Below are 8,520 nucleotides of genomic sequence, written 5' to 3' on the forward strand. Positions count from 1 at the left end.
ATGTGTTGCAATGTTAAGATTTCATCATTGATATATAAACTATCAGACTGCGTGGTCGGTAGTAGTGGGTTTCAGTAGGCCTTTAACTGATTTGTCAACGTTTTAAACAATGCAGAAAATCTCAGTTTTTTCGTCAAGGCAGACTCAGAGATTAAAGTATAACAATAAGCCGAGAGACTGCTCATATCTGGTAAGATCAGGTACTCGTAAGTCAAGATACCACTGTACGAATATTTTGGGTTACGAGCAGCATCACAGAATGAATGCAACTTGTTGCATTCTGTTGTTGTAACAAGTAAATAGAAAAAAGATACACACTTTGAAAAGTTGATATGCTGTGTTATATATTGCTGCCCCAGGCTATTTTTCGTTAGTGGAAAAGGGAAGAGTGTGCTTTTTTTTGACAGTAAAGCTTGTATTGGACAGCGCCAGCGGTATTATCTTTGTTTTTCTGTAGATAATGTGGCCAAGTTGCTCAGTAGCAATTTGCCTAATCACGCCTCAGTCCAGTTATCAGATAAATACCTTCGACTTCTGTCCTAAAGGCACCTCTTGACCTTTTACAGAATATTTTGGAAGAATATTTGAAGATTAGGTCTGATTCAGGACATTCAAAGAAAAAAACGACAGAATGTTCTGCTCCATATTATCGATTCTTCCTCAGTCAATTGCTCGCGTTTTCATTTTTGTTGATCTCATTAGTCTGACAGACGCAGCATTCAACAGATCACCTTGCACCTGCACTTCTCCAAACATCTTTTTCACAGATGGATATATGTAATAAATAGGGTGAAAAGTGCTCGTAGGAGTCATCAGACAATATGTCGAGGCTTGAAACGCTTCAGTCATAACACCTGCATAAAGATAGACATCTTTACCAGCAACCCCACTTTTATGGCTCATTTATGTGGCAACAAACTTGACATCTGAACGACTAAACGATGCAGCAGCATTGCCATAAATGTAATGATGAGCCATTTTGATTTCTATGATTTGTTTCTGACTTGCTGTCCTTATTCCGTTGTTTCAGGTGGGGTTACAATCTGAGTGTGTGTTAGATGGTAATTTAATATTTGAGCAGTGTCTTTCACTTTGGTGGTGGTGAGCACTCACATAGCAATCATTATTCCAGATTTCCATGCCGGCTTTAAAATGTGTCAAATCCTGGTTATTACCAGTGTTATCAACGTCATTATGGTTGCCGTGTGTTTTACGACACCCACCTCTTATCTGTGACTTTATTGGCCGTTGGAATGCGTTCGCAGTGATACACAGGGTACATGGGTAACCGCGTAAACATGGTTTTCACTTTTCGTTTCCTGGTTCTGCATTCACATGTCATCAAATCTGCCACTGAAATGTATTTTTAGAAATACAAACAAACATTGGAAACTAACTTGGAACCTTATTAGTTTAAGTCACCTGACATCTTCACAGAATGGAAACTAACTTGGAACCTTATTTTATGTCACCTGACATCTTCACAGAAAAGGTAAGATAGGTAAGATTCATGTGTGTGTCGACATGACTCCAGTTTGTTGTTTTAACCAAAATGAGTGGGAAAACGCTTACATTCAATGGTGTCTGGCCCTTTGGAAAGTTGTTCTCTTATGGGATGAATCTTGGTTTTTAGTGTTCACGGCAGATGGCTGACAGCGTGTGGGTGAGTGGTTGTGGATGGAATGGCCCATGGTGGCTGTGGGGTTGTTGTATGGACAGGTTTATGTTGTGGATAACACACAGCATTTTATTGATTGTATTTTCAATGCACAGAGATATCGTGACACCATCTTGAGGCCCATTGTTGTGCCATCCATTCAAAATCAGAATCAAGATCAGAATCAGAAATACTTTATTAATCCCCGAGGGGAAATTAAGATTTTCAGCACAATCCCATTGAAGATCAGACTAACATTACAGGGAGACAGAACCGGATCGCTGACGGGTCTGCCAACTTCCGACACCCCTTACAAAAAAGGTGAGAAACATTGTCAACCCTGGGTAGAAGGGGAGTGGTTGAGGAAGAAAAAAAAATTCAGTCTAATCCAGGGCCCCTGGAGAGGGGGTTCAGACTGAGGCCTAGAAAAAAAAAACTCACAGCCATGGCACACATAAACGTGTGGAAGAGGGGAACATCAAAGAACACAAAGGACATTAAAGACATTGTATGAGCAGAGCTGATGCAACCAGACACTTCTACACACAGCCACAAAAGTAAAACAACAACAACAAAAAACATATACACTGTGGTGGCCTCTGCGGTGTTCCACGCCATCGTCTGCTGGGGTGGGGGGAGCATGGCCAGATACAGGATCAGACCCAACAAAGCAACCAAGAGAACCGACTCCACCCTAGGCCGACCACTAACTCTCGGCCAGTGTCCAGTCCGCATAGATGAGCGAGGATACGTCCAAGGAGACCGTGGTGTCCGATACCTGTTCATTTAGCCAAGACACTGTGAAGCTTGTCCGTCCCGGCGCTCAGCGCCAGCTCCGCAGCCCTGCCTCTTTATCCACATCTCCTCCAGTCTCTCCAAACGGACTCTGGTGTGGCAGAGACCCAGTAGCTGGTCTCCATGGCCAAAAGCCTCCTGGGAGGCAGATCCAGAAGTTGACAAAAAAACACTGCAGAAGTCACGAAAGTGCCACCCCTTGTCGCTCAATCCCAAAGGGTCCCGAACCAAAAGGCAAAAAAACCCCACATGAAAACAAACGGGAAATATCAGAAACACAAAAGGATGACACAAGAGCACAGACCTCCTGCCAACACCAGCCACTACAGCGGCGCCATCTTGGAAAAAAATTACAAATAAAATTAAAAAAGAAAACCTTCACAACCATCCCCTTTATTGCTACATCATGATAATGCACGAGTGTTCCACTTCCTTTTCAGCAACTTTGCACAGCCATTGAAGAGCGGACCAACATTCCACAGGCAGTGATGGGCAGTAACAAGCTACATGTAGCAAAGCTACGTATCTTAACTAAATTTTCCCGTAGCTTTGCGGTAGCGATTCCTGCAGCTTGGCTACTTTTAGACCCATGTAGCGAGGTACCTTACATCAAAGCTACAAGCTACAAAGAGAGATAATGGACTGCAAATCCAGGCCCAAAAAATACAGAGAAAATGCAATGACCTGGATGAATGAGAACATCGATAGAAATGGAGAAAATCCATGATTGGTTGGTCAGTGTTCATATGATGAGTAACAATTGGCTAAGGTTAGGGTGAAACATTACGGACCGGCCAATCAGAGGCAAGATAAGGCGGGTCATCAGAAGCAGCAAGTAAAATCATAACAGACACGCACTCAGGTCACATTACGACGAGGGAGTCGGAGACAGAGGGACGCTTCAAGCTGACAACTCAAAAAAAAAAAAACATACTTGAAACTGACAAAGGGATTCTCTCCTGCAGATTAGATTTTTCCTTTAGTGATGAAGAAGACGTCCAAGAAACCCTCTAATACGTGTCCTCAGCCATATCATTTATTGAATCACTAATATTGAAATTCAACGATTTGGAGCATTTACAAACAGCGAAAATTATGTACAAAGCAAACTATAACCTGCTACCCAAGAATGTACAACAATTCTTCTCAACAAAAGAGGAGAAATATAACCTTAAAGGGAAATCCCTTTTTTTTTTAAACATTTGTATGCTCGTACAACACTTAAATCCTTTAGCATTTCCGTATGTGGAATTAAATTATGGAATGGATTAATCAAATAAATAAAACAAAGCACCAATATGATTCAGTTTAAGTGACTGTTCAAACTACAAGTGTTCACAAAGTACACAGAGCAATTACGATGAACATATTGAACCTTTTTTTTTTTTTAGCTAATTATTATTTACGTATTTAAAATTTGTTTACTCACTATGGTATATGAATTATTCACTGTTCTGTTACAGAGAACAAGTAAATGGGATAAAATTGCTATGATATGAAAAGGGGTAGGATAGCTCTGCTCTGCTCTGCTTCTTCCTACTCCTTTTCGGACGTGTTGTAATGAAACAACTGGAAATGTGTGATGCATTACATTATATCGTATGCATGTTTGAAATAAACTGAAACTGAACTGAATATTTAGACAAATGTATGCGATTAGAGAAAACATGCCCATGACCTTAGTTTTTAGTTGTTTACTCTGTAAACCAAAATCATAACTGCTCTCTTTATCTAAGACGTCTAACACAAATTTAGGAGCACGCAATAAAGTGTTCCCAAACAACAATTTTTTATTTTTTTATTTTTTTTTTCTGTCAAGACATAGATAGATGCTGTTTTTGTTACAGTAAGCAGATAAAACAACTAACATTATAGGGGTGGGCCAAAGAAAAGGTAAACAAAATAAATACATGTACATACAGTGCAGTGTGGGGACCCCTAGAAGTAGTTGTAGAGTGTCCCCTGTTAAATGACAGATAGTTAATAGTATTAGACCCTATTTGGGTCCATTTGTACGCTCTCAATTACATTAACATTGATATTATACATGTGGGCCCATATATATGAATGCTGTTAAATGGGGGCCTGTATCTCAACCAGTACCGGTACCGGTCCGTGGATCGATTGGTACCGGGCCGCACAAGAATTAAAAAAAAATAATAATTGTATTTTATTTTTTTAAATTAAATCAACATAAAAAACACAAGATACACTTACAATTAGTGCACCAACCCAAAAAAACTCCCTCCCCCATTTACACTCATTCACACTCATTCGCAGAAAAGGGTTGTTTCTTTCTGTTATTAATATTTCTGGTTCCTAAATTATATATCAATATAGATCAATACAGTCTGCAGGGATACAGTCCGTAAGCACACATGACTGTATTTTTTTATGACAAAAACAACAACAAAAATCATAGGACCCTTCCAATACAGTAAAACTGCTCATTTTGTAGTGTCCCTCTATAGTGGCCAGCCAAAGGTGCACCTGTACAACAATCATACTGTCTCATCAGCATCTTGATATGCCTCACCTTTGAGGTGGATTGAGTATCCTAGCAAAGGAGACGTGCTCGCTTACGCAGATTGAACAGATTTGTAAACAATATTTGAGAGAAAATGGCTTTTTGTGCCCTATGCTTCCTATTTTTTACGCACTTGACGTTTATGCACGTTTCTCTTAATTGTATTCTCCTATACAGCCTCTGAACACACAAGTGTGTAAGTTGTTAATTAAGGTGGGCTTAGTACTAATGACACATTTTTTAGCTGTGTGAAAGTCATGGAACATGGAGAGAACACTTGTGAATGTCATTGAAATCTTTAAATTTGGAAAAAGGTCGTATCAATCCAGGCCGCACTAGATGTTGTATGCCGTCATGGTGATAGTTTGTATGCACATTGCGCAACAGCTTATTCTTCCTGGCTGGTTGTGAATAGCATTGAAGGCCGAAAAGGGACCCAGGACCTTCTCGCTGTGAGGCACAAGCGCTATCCACTTCACCACTGTGCTGCTAAAGAGGAAAACTTTGTTTTACTTATTTAGTGTATCCATCCTGATGTTATCTGTGATCATGATTTTTTTTTTACATTTAAAACACTTGCTTGTGGTCTACATAACACAGGGATTCTCAAACTGTGCTGCATGTACCACTAGGTACATGGGCTCCATCTAGTGGTATGCCAAAGAATCACTTGATTAAAGTACAGTGTTTTATTTTCCTATATTCAAACACAGTGTTACTATTCAAACTGTGTGTAATGTTACATTGGCCAAATTTTTTTTTTTAAACTTGTCAAATAAAACATCTGCCTTGTTTTAATGAAAACTTCGGCCTACTACGCTACTGTATTTAATGTTGTTTCATTATGGTGGTACTTGGAGAGCCAAGTGTTTTCTGCGGTGGTACTTGGTGAAAAACGTTGAGATTCACTGACATAACATTTAACCGTGGTTGTTTGGTCAAAACGTTGCATAGATTATGTTTTACAGACCGTTTTGAAGTTGCTTTTTGGATGCACTGTTTTGTGGGCTGTCTTATTTACTGCCTTCACTTCGACTGCGTCTTCTCCTCGCCCACTTTGTTGTAGTTTTTAGCGCAACAGCGGAGGATGCATGTGCATGTAGGACCCAGTCTGCCTCACAACAAGAGGATAGCAAAAAAGGAGTTTATTGACTACAGCGCAAACTACAATGGCGGAGGTGCGCAAGGCACTCTGTGTACATTTACAGTATACCATATATCGATAATCCGCTGACAGTTTTCCCAATGTGTGACGTTACCAATTGTGCACATTCCAAACAGCCCGTTTGGTGGAAGTAGAAAGGAAGCCAATATTATTTTATAAATATCTCTGCCATGCCGCCATGGTTTGATTTCAAATCTTTGAACCTTATGCAGATCCCAAATACACAACAGCAGATACCAATAGGTAAGAAAAGTTGGGTTTGCATGGTAATGCCCCTGTAAGAGTTCTGTTTAGTACACAAGTTTGTGAAGTCGTAATGCATAAGAGGAGCTTGCATGGCGTGTGTATGTGTGTGTGCGTGTGCGTGTGCGTGTGCGTGTGTGTGTGCGCGTTAGCGTGTGCGTGTGTCAGTAAGTCAAGGAGTGACACCTGACAGTTTGACATGAACTGTCAAAAATAAATGTAATCAATAAAAATTGATTACATATTTTTGTTATTATACTTGCTACATTCTTGTTGATCATGTGTTCAATAAAGCGCTTGTTGATCACCTCCCCGTTGTTTTTATAGTGTCTGACGTTTTTCTAGAAAAAGTCGCATAGCTCAATGATGGTCTCACTATCCAGCCGAAATCGTTGTATGGATTGAACGTCCGCACACGCGGCCGATATGTGCAGTCACCTTGCGTTTCATGCCATGGTTGTGCCTTTTTTTTTTTTTTTTCAAAATGTGCTTATATTGTAGCTTGTCAGAAGGTAGGAAAGTGCTTATTATTATTGTTTGCTTTCCCTGAACCTATAGTCTATTCAAAATACATCTACATTTTTATATAAACACCTTCAACTTCAATACAAATTTTCATCACTTTAAAGCACAGTGAATCTACAAGAACAACAAAAAAGGAGAAGATTCTTCTTGTGGCAGCAGTTTGCACTGCACATCTTTTCAAATATGGGTTTCAAACTTGGTATTGCTACTCTTCGCTCTTGCTCAATGTTAAATTGGGATCTGTACTTTGTTTTTATTGCAGAAACAGTAGAAGAAATGATGTTGCAAAGTGTAGTAGAATGGCATAAAACACATATACTCCAGGCCTTTCCTAATTTCCTGCTGTAGTTACGGTGAATGTAAAGTCTCTATATGCTCTGTCGTACTTCTGGGTCTTTTTATTGTGGTTATCATCACTTGTTTTCCTTTTCCACTGATGTCCTTTTTTCTTTTCATTCCTGTCACAAACTTATCCAACTCTTCGCCTATGTGAGCTCTGTACACGTGTTTCTGTGTACTGTATAGAACAGGAAGCCTGTTGATTAGATTGAACACTGCTGCGTCATAGCTGCAGGCTTGTGTATCGTACGAACATGAATATTAAAGCGTATACTAGAAACAAATAATGACAATCTCCCCTGCTGCTTGTGACCCCTCGTCACCTCACCACGACCCCCTCGGGGGTCCCTTTAGCACTATTTGAAAAACACTGCTCATTTATTTTTTTATTATACTGTATATGGGCCTTTCCATCAAATCATTGACATTTACATGTTGTAACGGATAAAATAAACTTAAATATTGTTTTGTTTTTTAACCTTAAATCTGATAATATATTGTACATACAAACCCCGTTTCCATATGATTTGGGAAATTGTGTTAGATGTAAATATAAACTGAATACAATGATTTGCAAATCCTTTTCAACCCATATTCAGTTGAATGCACTACAAAGACAAGATATTTGATGTTCAAACTCAAACTTTTTTTTTTTTCTGCAAATAATAATTAACTTAGAATTTCATGGCTGCAACACGTGCCAAAGTAGTTGGGAAAGGGCATGTTCACCACTGTGTTACATGGCCTTTCCTTTTAACAACACTCAGTAAACGTTTGGGAACTGAGGAGACACATTTTTTAAGCTTCTCAGGTGGAATTCTTTCCCATTCTTGCTTGATGTACAGCTTAAGTTGTTCAACAGTCCGGGGGTCTCCGTTGTGGTATTTTAGGCTTCATAATGCGCAACACATTTTCAATGGGAGACAGGTCTGGACTACAGGCAGGCCAGTCTAGTACCCGCACTCTTTTACTATGAAGCCACGTTGGTGTAACTCGTGGCTTGGCATTGTCTTGCTGAAATAAGCAGGGGCGTCCATGGTAACGTTGCTTGGATGGCAACATATGTTGCTCCAAAACCTGTATGTACCTTTCAGCATTAATGGCGCCTTCACAGATGTGTAAGTTACCCATGTCTTGGGCACTAATACATCCTCATACCATCACAGATGCTGGCTTTTCAACTTTGCGCCTATAACAATCCGGATGGTTCTTTTCCTCTTTGGTCCGGAGGACACAACATGCACAGTTTTCCAAAAAAATTTGAAATGT

This window comes from Entelurus aequoreus, linkage group LG04 (assembly GCF_033978785.1).
Source record: "Entelurus aequoreus isolate RoL-2023_Sb linkage group LG04, RoL_Eaeq_v1.1, whole genome shotgun sequence".
Lineage (NCBI taxonomy): Eukaryota > Metazoa > Chordata > Actinopteri > Syngnathiformes > Syngnathidae > Entelurus > Entelurus aequoreus.